General features: G+C 58.2%; 1 long non-coding RNA gene across 1 annotated transcript; it reads right to left on the reverse strand.

Annotated features, from left to right (window-relative positions):
- Positions 1–11,576: 11,576 nt before the first annotated feature.
- LOC138838083 (uncharacterized) lies at positions 11,577–13,417 on the reverse strand. Its single transcript, XR_011375553.1, has 3 exons — positions 13,201–13,417; positions 12,154–12,344; positions 11,577–12,063 (listed from the first exon to the last, which is right to left on the reverse strand). It is a non-coding gene; the product is annotated as an uncharacterized lncRNA (long non-coding RNA).
- Between the last annotated feature and the right edge of the window lie 537 nt (positions 13,418–13,954).

Here is a 13,954-nt window from a genome sequence, read left to right on the forward strand (position 1 = left end):
CCGCGGGCCGCGAGCACCGTGTGGGGCTGGGGGCCGCGGGCCGCGGGCCGCCGAGCACAGTGTGGGGCCGGGCGGGCTGTGGCGTCCCTGGACCGAGCCCGGGCGAGCTGGCGGGCGCGGCCGGCTGCTAGGAGCCGGGCTGCCGCCGGGAGGCGCCCCCGGCCAGCCCGGTGTGCAGCCAGGTCGCCCGGCGCTGCTTTGGCGGTGCGCGCACGCGCGCTCGCCAGCCCCAGGGGGAGGCGGATGTTTCCAGCAGATGGCAGTGAAGGGGGCTCGTCGGAGTGGCACCATGTGCCTGGGCCTTCGGTCGCCGGGAGCCCCTCACCCTGGCCCCAGCTGGTCAGGTCTGGCCTGGCCTCCTCTGCCTTGGAGGGACCAGGCGTTCGGGAAGACAGGCCAGGTGTGCGGGCACCCACGGGAGCCCGCTGCGGCCCCGCAGGGCCGCCTCGGCACCCTGGCTCCCTGCCAGGCCCCTGCCTCCATCCCGCACACGGCCTTCTGGGCCCCTCCCAGGACAGGAGGCACATGGTGGTTGTGGACAGTGGTGTCAGGTGAGTGTCAGGTACACAGTGGCCTGAGACAGGCCTCGGTAAGAAATCCTTGGAACCATATAAGGAATGCTACACTCCCAAGTCTATAGACAAAGCAGACTCTCTGCTGTATTTGGTGTAAGAAGGACATCATTAGGATCCCAGCAAGTTGAAGAAAGATCTCTAGACTAATTCAGAAACTGTTTATTATTTTCAGAAATACAAAGTCGTAGGTGGGGATGTGAGTTGTGAGAAATGGTGTGGGTTCTGGACACAGGCCCCCCAGAAATCTCACAAAGATCTCCAGAGCTATTAGAGTCCTTGGGTGAAGGCACTTTTTGTTCCAATAGGATTTTAAATTCAGTATGGGGAGGCAGAGGAGGGACCAGGGCTGTGGTCAGTGGTAGACTGCTTGCCAAGTGTTCACAGGCTCTGGTTTGATCCGCAGGACACACAGAAATCCCAAACATAATTTTTGTTAAAATGGCACTATCCTTAAGCTTCTTTGCTCAGGGCTAGCAGCACTGAACTACTTGAGCCACGCTTCCACATCGTCTCTCTCTCTCTCTCTCTTTTTTTTTTTTTTTGGTGGTTAATTGAGATAGAGTGTCACAGATTTTCCTGCCCAGCCTGGCTTTGAATAGTGATCCTCAGATCTCATCCTCCTGAGAGACTAGGATTAACAGGCTTAAACCACCAGTACCCCTTTTAGTTAAGTAACATTTAAGAGGAATCATCCTATGAGAGGACTCTTTTGGCCACTGAATTGCCATTTCAATAAGGATATCACTTGGACTCAGAATCTTAGGTAAAACCTTACTAAATATATGCGGTTGGGAAAATTAAGAGAATTTTAGAAATAAACTACATGTTTAATTAGCTTAGGAAAAATTTGTTATTCAAGATATTTAATGAGAAATTAAGACATTACTTTTAAAATTTTTTGAAGGTCAGCTAATGGCATGGAGATATGTCACTGAAGAAGATATGTAGATGGCAAATAAACAGACAAAGAAGTTTTACTGTGGCTTAGATGGTAGAGTGCTCACGAACTGAAGAGCTCAGGGACAACTCCCAGGCCGAGTTCAAGCCCCATGACAGACCAAAAAAAAGGGGTGGGGTGGGGAGGGGGGAGGCTGGGAATGTGGCTTAGTGGTAGAGTGCTTGCCTAGTGTGCATGAAGCCCTGGGTTCAAAACCTCAGTGCCACGTACATAGAAATAGCCAGAAGTGGCTCTGTGGCTCAGTGGTACATCACTAGCTTTGAGCAAAAGAAGCTCAGGGACAGTGTCCAGGCTCTGAGTTCAAGCCCCAGGACTAGCAATAAACAAGCAAACACAAAAACCCCAAAACTATTGGGGCTGGGAAAGTGGCTCAGTGGTAGAATGCTTGCCTCGCATGCATGAAGCCCTGGGTTCGATTCCTCAGCACCACATAAACAGAAAAAGCCAAAGGTAGGCACTGTGGATCAAGTGGTAGAGTGCTAACCTTGAGCTGAAGAGCTAAGGGACAGCGCCCAGGCTCTGAGTCCAAACTCCACACAAACACCAATACCACCAAGAGCAATAAAAGGAAGCCAGATGCCAGTGGCTCACACCTGTAATCCTAGCTACTCAGGAGGCTGAGATCTGAGGATTGTGGTTCAAAGCCAGCCCAGGCAGGAAAGTCTGTGAGACTTACCTCCAATAAAGCACTAGAAACCTGGAAGTGGCGCTGTGCCTGAAGCAGTAGAGTGCTTGCCTTGAGCTAAAGAGCTGAGGGACAGCGCCCAGGCCCAGAGTTCAAGCCCCATGACCTACGAAACAAAACAAAACAGAGCAATGCCCTACCACACACCTATCAGGAGTAAAGTTAAAACCAGTGACAGTTGCACATGCTGCCAAGGTGCAGAGGAGCAGGCTGCTGGCACACTGCCGGTGAGGTGTGCCACAGTACTGCTGCCCTGGAGACCCAGCCGCTCCTCCCTAACTGCCCCTGCCACATGGACACGGAGGAAGGCAAAGTGGCTTCACAATGACCGCATCTGTTCACAACGGCTTCATCTGTATCAGCCCAGCTCTGCGTACAGTCACAGCACCCTTCCTTCTCTCCCTAGGGAAGACCACACGGCGTGAGAGAGCCCAGCCTTGCAAACCTGCTGCAAACCTGACATGGTTGAGACTATAGAGTGGCGGAGGGAGAGACACCCCTCCTGGGAACGAGAGGTTCTGTGTGGCGTGATGAAATAATCTAGGTCCACCTTGACGCGCAGTAATATTGGCCTCCATGCCATTTGTGCCAGTGGGAATGGATGAAATCTAGGGATCTGCAGATGGCAGTGTTCCCTGGGGCTGTCTGCTCTAATCTGTCTTTGACTTCTGTCCTTTTTCCTACAAGAGACTATTTGAACAAAAATCTTACAGTCCCTAGCACTTCTGCTGGATCAGGACAGAAACTGAGGCAGAGCACTGACGTAACCGCTTCTGAGAAACCCAGAATCCAGCTCAGCGGAGTGATCACCAGAGCTTGTTCCACTGGGATCCCTGGGAAAGGCGCAGAGCTGACTGTCACCCGAGGAAGGCAGGTCCCCGGAGAAGGCATGCCCAGGCTTGCCAGCCTGGACCTCCTCACAGGGATGCACTTACCCACACTTTGCTCCCAAGGGTTGTGCTTCCGGGCAGCCTGGCACCTCTGTCTCCAGAAAGAAGCCCTATGGCTTCTGGGAAGGGACCTCAGGGTCAACTTGCTGGGCCAAAGCCGGCAGTGCCTAGCCCCCACAGGGCACATGGAGCCCTCAGCCCAGGCCCAGCCTTCTCTGATTCAATCTGTTTGAAACACCTCGACTAGGCCCCACCTGCAGGGCCTGTCAGCTGCCTGCTCACCTGGGAGGAGCAGGTGAGAGTCAGCTAGTCCTAAATGAGAGCCACTGCTAGGGGAGGCTCAATTACCCGGCAGATAATCGCTGTAATCGTAGGAGGCCATAATTGGTATGTTTACTTCCCACCTCGCTCACCGGGCCCTTTTCCTGGGTGGGAGCCGTCAGGTGTCAGTGTCCTGTACAGGACCAGCCAGCCCTGCGTCATCTGTAGTTTGCAGAAACAAGGGGCCTGGGTGGGCTGTGATAACCCCAAGTCCCAACCAAGTCCACCTCCGGGCACTCACGCCATCTGCTAGTAACCATCAGGCCTCAAAAGGGACACCCCGGAGCCCCGGGAGCCTGGGCCCTGAGGACACGGGAGCGGAGCTGGCCCGACCAGTGATGTATTTGCCTGGGTGAAGAGGCCGCGTGGGGCGGGCCTAACAGGTCCGAGCGTCTGTGAGGAGCTCCACACCAGGGCCGTGAGCCTTCAGTCTCCGTTCCTCCCAGGTTGTGGTGCTGGCTCTGTGCTGTTTGGGAGGAAACCACCCGACATGTGTTCTGTGGTCTGGGAGGCCTGGCTTCTCCAGGAGACAGGCTGGCTGTTGTTAGCAAGCCCTGGAAGATGCAGTATACCCCTCGCTGTGGCTGGGAGGACCCCTCTGGGCTCACCAGCCCTGGTGGGGCAAGAGGCCACCCCGGTCCTCGGCTCCTGAAGGACCTGCTCAGGACTAGGATGAGAGTCCACACTGGCCTCTGGGTGACATTTCTGAGCCAGCCTGCAGGTGGCACCTGTCTCCACCAGTGTCCCCCTCTGCTAGCCGCGTCATTACGTCATTATTCACTCAGGCTAAGAGAGCTAGGCAGCACGCGGTCTCAAAGGAAGGCGCTCCCTGGCTGGTGGCCCCTCCTGAACCTGCCGCCGGCTCCTCCCTCTGAGAGCCCCACCACGAAAACCCACCGCACCCGTATCCCAGCCCCAGACCACGGCTTCCGGGGTCCCCAGCACCTCCTGGCGTCTGCTTCCCATCCTGTTCCTGTTAGCCCAACATGAAAGCTGGCCCTCCCCGAAGCCCACACACTTCCGAAGTACACTCTTGAGTCACAGGAGGTCACTACTGTGACCTGCTCAGAGGCAGACCTTGGCTGCCCTGTGCAGAGTGTGGCATAATGACCCACACCCCGCACGCCGTCCAGCCCAGTGTGCACCCTGCACTGACCCCGCACGCCGTCCAGCCCAGTGTGCACCCTGCACTGACCCCGCACGCCGTCCAGTGTGCACCCCGCACTGACCCCGCACGCCGTCCAGTCTAGTGTGCACCCCGCACTGACCCCGCACGCCGTCCAGCCCAGTGTGCACCCCGCACTGACCCCGCACGCCGTCCAGCCCAGTGTGCACCCCGCACTGACCCCGCACGCCGTCCAGCCCAGTGTGCACCCCGCACTGACCCCGCACGCCGTCCAGCCCAGTGTGCACCCCGCACTGACCCCGCACGCCGTCCAGCCCAGTGTGCACCCTGCACTGACCCCGCACGCCGTCCAGTCTAGTGTGCACCCCGCACTGACCCCGCACGCCGTCCAGTGTGCACCCCGCACTGACCCCGCACGCCGTCCAGCCCAGTGTGCACCCCGCACTGACCCTGCACGCCGTCCAGTGTGCACCCCGCACTGACCCCGCACGCCGTCCAGTGTGCACCCCGCACTGACCCCGCACGCCGTCCAGCCCAGTGTGCACCCCGCACTGACCCCGCACGCCGTCCAGTCCAGTGTGCACCCCGCACTGACCCCGCACGCCGTCCAGTCCAGTGTGCACCCCGCACTGACCCCGCACGCCGTCCAGCCCAGTGTGCACCCCGCACTGACCCCGCACGCCGTCCAGTGTGCACCCCGCACTGACCCCGCACGCCGTCCAGCCCAGTGTGCACCCTGCACTGACCCCGCACGCCGTCCAGTCCAGTGTGCACCCCGCACTTACCCCGCACGCCGTCCAGTCCAGTGTGCACCCCGCACTGACCCCGCACGCCGTCCAGTCCAGTGTGCACCCCGCACTGACCCTGCACGCCGTCCAGTCCAGTGTGCACCCCGCACTGACCCCGCACACCGTCCAGTCCAGTGTGCACCCCAGACTGACCCTGCGGTCTCTCACACACACACAGACACACACACACTGCTGCTGCCCTGTGCTGAGCCCAGCATACACATCCTACAATCATTCATTCACTCTGGAACATGTAGAGTGTGATTGATCTGCACTTCCTCCCTGAGTCAAAGGCACCAGGAGGGGCTGGGAAGGTGGCTCAGTGGTTGAGTGCTAGCCTTGAGCTGAAGAACTGAGGGACAGCACCCAGGCCCAGAGTTCAGGCTCCATGACCAACAAAAAAAAACAAACACGCTGTAGAATGAGGCCTGAGCAGGCCCCACGTGGCTGTGCCTGTCTGGCTCTGCAGCCTGTGTCCACCTTTCCTGAAGACTTTTCTCCGGTGGATTCGTGTGCACCGTACATTTCCATAATTTTTAGAGGTACTAGGACCATGTGCTGGTGGTGCATGCCAGTGGTCCCAGGTACTCAAGAGGCTGAGAGGCGGAGATCTGAGATCAATTTGAAGCCAGCCTGGGCAGGAACATCCATGAGACTCTTACTTCCAATTAACCACCAAAAGCTGGAAGTGGAAGTATGGCTCAAATGGTAGAGTAAGCCTTGAGCAAAGAAAGCTTAGGGACAGTGCTTAGACTCTGAGTTCAACCTCCATGACCAACACACACACACACACACACACACACACACACACACACACACACACACACACACACACACACACACACACACACACACACACACACACACACACACACACACACACACACACACACACACACACAGCACTAGGGTTCAATCCAGGGACTGGTGCTTGCTAGACAGGTGTTCTGACACTTGGCTCATACTGCTAACCTTTATTGCATAAGTTTTCAGAGAAGGAGGAGGCTTTTGGCGGCTGGACCTCCTCCGGCTGTGAACTCCTCCACTGACCTGAGATGGCAGTGTATCCTGATGCCTGACACATTGCTCTAGATGAGGATCTTGCTTTTTGTCCAGACTGGGCTCAAATCACAGTTATCCTCACTCTCTCCCTTCTAAGAAGCTGGTACTACACAGGTGAGCCTCTGGACCTGACCCATTTATGTGAATTAAGGTGAAACAAATATTAACCAATCAACAGCCTATCAGCAAACACAAGCACACCCACAAGTGGGATGAAAGGCTTCCAGGGGGAAAAAAAAACCCAAAGCAGTAACAGCAGGGGGGCTCAGATCCTTGGCAGCAGCTCTGCTTCCTAGCCCAGGGCTGATGGTGCCCACCCTTCTCCAGTCTCCTTGGCATAGCTACCCAGTGACTGACTTCTGGAAAGGCACGGATGTGGTGGGTCTCACGTCTCAGGTGGTGGCTTCATCTTGGGTCTCTTGCTCTGCTCAGCCAGCCCTGATGGGCTGTGGAGAGGCCCTAATGAACCTAGACAAAAACGTCCCTCGGGTGAGCTTTGGAGTCATGATGGCCATGCACACAAACTTCAGCATCTTATTACACTGTGCATTTGGGGTGCCTGAGCCGTACCAAAGAGGTGGCAAAGGTCGGCCCTCAGCCACCAGGTTTGGAGATGCTTGTTACACAGATAACTGACACAGGATGGCATGTTGTCTGAGTGGCGTGAGAGGGCATGGCTGCTCTTCAGAAGCCCTACATTGTGTTCACCTTTCTGACATTTCGTGTGGACAGTGGCCTTCCACTCACCCACATTCCCAGGGTCCCTTAGCTCTGTCCTTCCCTTAGGAACTGGCAACGTGGTGTGTTCTGGCACTTCTCAGCACAGGTTGTCTCTTGGTGTCTAATTTGGGGGAGCACCACCCCGGAGGCCAGACACAGCCCGCCCCTCCCCACACGAGGCTGCCCCATCTCGGAGCTGCGAGGATCCCCGACTGCAGGCCCATTTACTACCCAACCCTGAGCAGCAAGCCCCACCCTGTGCAAATATTTATTCGGCAAATAGGAGCTCTCTTTCCGGAGCTGTGACAGTACAGGGCAAAGTGTGGCAGCCGCCGGCTGGGCCGGGGAGCCCGGAGATGGGGAAGCGGGGGGCAGAAAGGAGGTGAGTGGGTGCCCAGGCCCCAGAGCTGGAGCCAAGGAGACGTGTCTTGATGTCGTGGGGATGTGCTAGAGGTCGCGTGGATGCTGAGGGAAGACATCTCATGGGCTGGAGGCAGGGGTGTGGCCCAGGCCGCGGGGGAGCAGGGGGGCCCTGGCTGCTGGGGGCTGGCTGGTGTCCTGTGCCAGCGGAGGACGGATCCTGATGTTCCCTTTGCCTTCCAGCCAGCTCTCTGTGCTCTGATGAGGTGATAACAGGGAGCCAGGCCACTGAAGAGCTCCGGTGGGGCCCCTTCTGCATTTGAGGGTTGTGTTCTGGAAAGATGCCTGGCGGGGCCTGGGGGAGCTCACTGGCTCCTGGCCGGGCTGGACAGAAGTCAGCCACCAGCGCCTCCCCAACTCTGTGATTGGAACTCAGCCATTCCACTTCAGAAGCAAACCCCTGACCTGGGTACCGCAGGCCCCGGCGTGCACCCAGCCCAGGACACGGCAGCTCTGTGTCTGCCTCAGGCTCTCCGAGAAGCCTCGTCGCAGACGTTGCTGTACACCGAGGGGTCCAGAGCCAGCCAGTGTGTCCCACAGGCCCCTCGCTCTGTACAGAGGCTATGTAGACCCAGGAAGGAGGCTGTCTCTGGGTTGCATCGGGGCTCTCTCCCTCCCTGACCTCAGTGCTGGCGGGTGGCCGGAGAGCTGGGCCTCCCCATACAGCGGCCCAAGCCTCGCCATCCACCTAGGGCTGCCTGGGCTGGCACATGCTCGCCAGCCCCCTGAGCCAGGGTATGAGGGGTGATGACCTCTGTAGGCTTCGACATCGACCCGGGCAAGGAGCAGCCCAGGCCCGAGTGTGGAGGCGTGTTCTTGGTTCAAGTTCTATACTTGAGCCAATCTGTGAGAAGTCTCCTGGTGAGCACGAGGCCCTGATGGGGTGTACAGGTGTGGGACACTGGTCCAAGGCTATGGGGGCTGGCACGGTCCTCAAATCCACATTCCCCCAGAGCCATGCCTAGCTTCAGGTAGGGGCTGTGTCCGGCCAAGGCCTCTTCCTGCTGGAGTCACTAAAACAAATGGAAATGAGCAAGAGCCCCTCCACAGACTCCAGGCACTGTAATAGCACATGAGGCCCCCAAACAACACTGCCAGGTTGGTGCTCCTGGAGGAAGGATGAACAGCAGGTGGGAAGCCGGGGGCTGGCGGGCAGAGGAGGACCCTGAAGTTCTGGCTGTCCGTGGAGTTCACCTGGCAGGTCTGGAGGGCGGCCATGCTGCTGGTGACCCTGCAGTGGCCTGCTTCCTGAGAGAACAGCACCGGGGCTCACAGAGCCTGGGCCGGGAGCCAGGCCTGCAGGGCCTCCCAGGGCCTCCCCTGGCTGGGTGTGGGCAGCACCACTACCCGTCTGTGAAGCCCGTGTCCAGCACAACCCCAGGAGGGCTGGATCTATAGGTAGAGAGAGCCGTCACTTGCCCTGCGGCCTAGGAGGTCACCCGGTCCCCGTATGTCCAAACTAGAAATGGGAGGGACCTGCCCTCTCCGCTCTAGAAGCCAAGGGGACTAGGCGGGCGACTGTAAAGCGTAACACGGTGGGAGAACGGGCCTGCACAACAGCAGCGTGGAGCACTCGCGGCCGCTTAGGCCTGCGTGCGTTCCTGCAGTCACGGAGAGGGACGCCCTTCCTAGCTGGCTCTGAGCCTTTGGCAGAGAGCAGCCACATGCATGCCCACACACACACGCCACATGCACCACGCACACACGTGCACATGCCAGTGTGTACAAACGAATGCATGGACTGTACACACAAACACATGCACACCCACTCAAGTGTGTATGTGCACGCTGCACACACACAAGACCTACACCAAGCCTGCATGCAAACCCCGCCGGCATCCTCGGGCTACCACGCAGCCTGGGGGATGCGGGAGACCCCACGCAGCCTGGGGGATGCGGGAGACCCCCGCGTCTTGATCTCCTCAGGGAGAGCCCCTCCCACGGCCAGCCAAACGAAAGGGATGGTGTCAGCCACACCACAGACACTTCACCCTGCTCTCGGGCCAGGGCAGGCCACAGCCTGTCCAGGGCATGGCCGCCTCCGCTGGTCCTGCGTGGTAGGGAAGCCCCGACTGAGGACAGGCCGGCTCAGCCCGGGCCTGCTCCATGGGCCACCCGTCCTCAGACCTGCCCCTGGTGGAGAGCTTTCCCCGGACCCTGCTTGCTGGCTCCATCCCTCGGTCCTCCAGGACCGTGGCGGCTCAGCCCAGGCCTGCTCCATGGGCCACCCGTCCTCAGACCTGCCCCTGGTGGAGAGCTTTCCCCGGACCCTGCTTGCTGGCTCCATCCCTCGGTCCTCCAGGACCGTGGCGGCTCAGCCCAGGCCTGCTCCATGGGCCACCCGTCCTCAGACCTGCCCCTGGTGGAGAGCTTTCCCCGGACCCTGCTTGCTGGCTCCATCCCTCGGTCCTCCAGGACCGTGGCGGCTCAGCCCAGGCCTGCTCCATGGGCCACCCGTCCTCAGACCTGCCCCTGGTGGAGAGCTTTCCCCGGACCCTGCTTGCTGGCTCCATCCCTCGGTCCTCCAGGACCGTGGCGGCTCATTCTCTCACAAGTCACCTACACGGTTTCCCTGGCTGCATCTGGGCCTAAGTACTGAAAACTCTGCCTAGGCGCAGGACCTAAGGTCAGCCCTGCCCCTCCCACCAGGACTGAGGTGAGGGCCTGCCCTGGCCAGGGGGGCGTGGGGCTTGCTGAGTAGCTGTTCCGGTGAGGCCCTAGCTGGGGCTCAGACCCAGCCTGGGTGAGGTGCTGGTCGCCCGGGGAAAGCGGACGGCGGGGTGGCATCTGGCTAGGAAGTTTCTGAAACAAAGCTCTTGAGAAGTCTGAGTTCAAACCCTGTGCTGGGCTGGGGGCCAAGGACACTCGCAGTAAGTGTCTGGGGGTCGCCCGGACTGCGATGGGAGAGCATCCCTGCACCAGCCAGGGTCACAGACCTACCCTGAGCCAGAGCAGCCCCACCCTCCAGGCCCTCATCTGCTCCACAGTCTAGTGAGCACTTCCCTAAGACCCAGGAACTGCTTTCTCTTCTTTGTTTTTGTCAGTTGTGGGGCTTGAACTTGGGGCCTGGGCGCTGTCCCTCAGCTCTTTCACTCAAGGCCAGTGCTCTACCACTTTGAGCTGCAGTGCCACTTCTGGTTTTCTGGTGGTTATTTGGAGATAAGAATCTTATGGACTTTCCTGCTCCGGCTGGCTTTGAACTGTGATCCTCAGATCTCAGCCTCCTGAGTAGCTAGGATTACAGGCGTGAGCCACCAGCACCCAGCTCTGTACCAAGTTTTTTTTTTTTTTTGGGGGGGGTTGGTTATAGGGTTTGAACTCTGGGCCTGGGCGCTGTCCCTCAGCTCTTCAGCTCAAGGCTAGCGCTCTACCATTTGAGCCACAGCGCCATGTCCAGTTTTCTAGGGGTTAGTTGGAGGTAAGAGTCACACAGACTTTCCTGCCTGGGCTGGCTTTGAACTGCGATCCTCAGATCTCAGACTCCTGAGTAGCTAGGATTACAGGCGTGAGCCACTGGTGCCCACCTTGCTTTCTGTTGCTGTTTACTTTCTTCTTCCTTTCTTCCTTCCTCCTCCTTCTCTCTCTCTCTTTCTTCCTCCCTCCCTCCCTCCCTCCCTCTCTTCCTCCCTTCTTTCCTTCCTTCCTTCCTTCCTTCCTTCCTTCCTTCCTTCCTTTCTTTCTTTCTTTCTTTCTTTCTTTCTTTCTTTCTTTCTTTCTTTCTTTCTTTCTTTCTTTCCTCTTTTGTTGGTTGTGGGGCCTGAACTCTAGGCCTGGGCACTGTCCCTCAGCTCTTCAGCTCAAGGCTAGCGCTCTACCACTTGAGCCACAGTGCCACTTGCGGTTTTCTGGGGGTTAGTTGGAGGTAAGAGTCACACAGACGTTCCTGCCTGGGCTGGCTTTGAACTGCGATCCTCAGATCTCAGTCTCCTGAGCAGCTAATCACAGGTGTGAGCCACAAGGGCCCGGCTCCTTTCTTTCTTTCACTCTTCTTTTTTTCTTTTCTCAAGCAGGTTTTCCTTATGATAACAAGGTCTTTATTTTTAAATGAAAGCCACTTGGCATTCCTGTGTAGATGGACACTATACACAAACCCTGGTTTTTTTCCTCAGAGCAGAAGTTAAAAATTATTCAATGCAAAATTCCTGGGCTGTGGAGCAGCAGCCAGTTGTACCAGGCAAAGGTTTCCACCGCATTCCGTCCGGCCAGGCCATGAGAAGACAGCCCTGCTCGCCACTCGGCACCGCTGACCTGACCCAGGGACCAGGTAGGACCCAGGCTCCCCCGGAGCTGGCCAGGGGCAGCCAGCGCCGGCTGTGGGCTTGCACCTGCCTGGGCACCTCGACGCTTCCGAAGGGCCGGAGGCCCAGCCCAAAGCCTTCCTCTCTGTCCCGCGAGGCCTGTCCTGGGAAGACGGCTCTCGGGTTGGCTGGAGACACTGTGGTGTCTTCAGAGAGCAGCCGGCTGTCTCAGCTGCGAGCGGGGGGTTAGAGCGGGCCTGGTGTTGTGGTCTGAGCTCATCTGAAAATGAGAAAGCTGAGAGGTGAGAAATGAGCTGGGGAAGTTGAGTGCTCTGCCTCCCTCCTGGGACCAGAGGTGTGGGAAACTCACCGGGACCATGAAGCGACCCCCACGCCACCCGGGACAGTTAGGGCGTCTCGGGCCTCTGGGTCATCTTGTGGGTCTCTCAAGCTTCCTGTGAAGACCCAAACTGCTCCCCTGGGGTTTATTTTTGGCCTGGCACCTGGAGGGGCATGTCTGTGGGGATGGACATCTTCTGCTCATCCAGCGGCGTGTTTGCCCTGTAAGTGTGGGATCCAGCACTGGCTGCGGCGGGGCTGCTCTTCCCCGGCATGCCTGATAAAAGCTGAGATTCGAGCCTGCCCAGGGAACTGGAGCCCAGGGAAGCCGGGCCTGCCTTGGTCTCAAGTGTGAGGCTCCTGGGTCTCTGCTGGGGTGGGAGCAATGGAGACCTTGCCAGGTGAGGACAGACAACCAGTGAGGACAGGTGAGGATGGACAGACACAGGAGAGGATGGACAGACACAGGAGAGGATGGACAGACACGGGAGAGGATGGACAGACACGGGAGAGGATGGACAGACACGGGAGAGGATGGACAGACACGGCAGAGGATGGACAGACACGGCAGAGGATGGACAGACACGGGTCGGGGAAGCTGGATGGCATTTAGCCTGGTGATGGGAAAAACCGATAGCAGCTATCAAAACAAGAAATGCAGGCATGAAAACTCTCTGGCAGAAGAGGGAAGCGAGCAGAGACTCCTTGGAGACAGCCGTCAGTGGCAGCCAGCGTTGGCTGGCCTGTTGCTGCTGGCCGCGGCTGTGCGGCGGGGCCATTCCCATGCCAGCCCGGCTTTCCCTTTCGTTTTTGAGCAGTTTCCCAGACAACATCCTGCAGGCTGGACAGAATGCCTCCTGGCCAGCCCACGCCCACAATCTCCACCCATGCTAATGGCGTCCCCTCCGCCTGCCAGGGCACTGCTGAGTTCAGTGGGGAGACAGGGCGTCTTTCTCCCAGCCCCAGGCTAGCACGGCACCTGCCACGGCCATCTACTGCACGGCCGTCTTCCCGGCGTTAGGCTAGGAGCTCGGCCAGACCCACCCACAGTGAGGAGATCATTCAGGCTCGTTCTGACCTGGACCTTGTGCTGTTTTCCATGGAGTTAATGATTGCCTTTCTTCTTCCTTGCTTGCTTGGTTTTCTCGGAATTCATTATTAATTCATCCTCACCCCCACCCCACCCCTGGTCAGTGGCTTTGATTCACAGCACCGGGTCTCCAAGGAGGGCTCTGCCAACCCCCTCTGACCCTACGGTGAGCTGGCATCCTGCGATTCTCGGGCCCCACACTTCCTCCTCCTTGGCCTGCTCCTGTGGTGTTGGACCGAGCCCAGGCGGGGCATGCCGCCCTGGCTCACGGGCAGGGGCGGGTGGAACGGGGCGCGGGGCCCGTGGGGCCCGCGCAGCCCTCAGCCCCTCTGCTCTGTGGCAGCGCTTTGATGTCACCGGCGCGGCTGGGCACACGTGTGGCACCATGTTCACTCCTGGAACTCACCACAAGCCTGTTTTGATTCCCCCTCCTTTTCCAGCTTGGTGCTGACATTTCTTTCGTATGAATCTTTATGTGGACTTGTTTTCCTCGCGTCTGCTGGGTTCCCGAGGCTCATCCAATCTCAAAACTCTTGCTTTCAGTTCTGGGGGTTTTCTTAAATTTTAACTACTTCTTCTCTCCTGTTTTCTTCGTTGTTCTGTGGTGACCATGACTGAACCCTGGCCTGCCCTCTAATTGTCTTTCCCTGGTCCCTCCACTTCCAAGGAGTTCTGTTGAACTCTGGCCTCCAACTGATTCCCAAGAGCTCTTTGTATAACATTCTAATCTTGTTCCATAATC

This window comes from Dipodomys merriami, unplaced genomic scaffold (assembly GCF_024711535.1).
Source record: "Dipodomys merriami isolate MVZ:Mamm:240054 unplaced genomic scaffold, mDipMer1.0.p SCAF_28, whole genome shotgun sequence".
NCBI lineage: Eukaryota > Metazoa > Chordata > Mammalia > Rodentia > Heteromyidae > Dipodomys > Dipodomys merriami.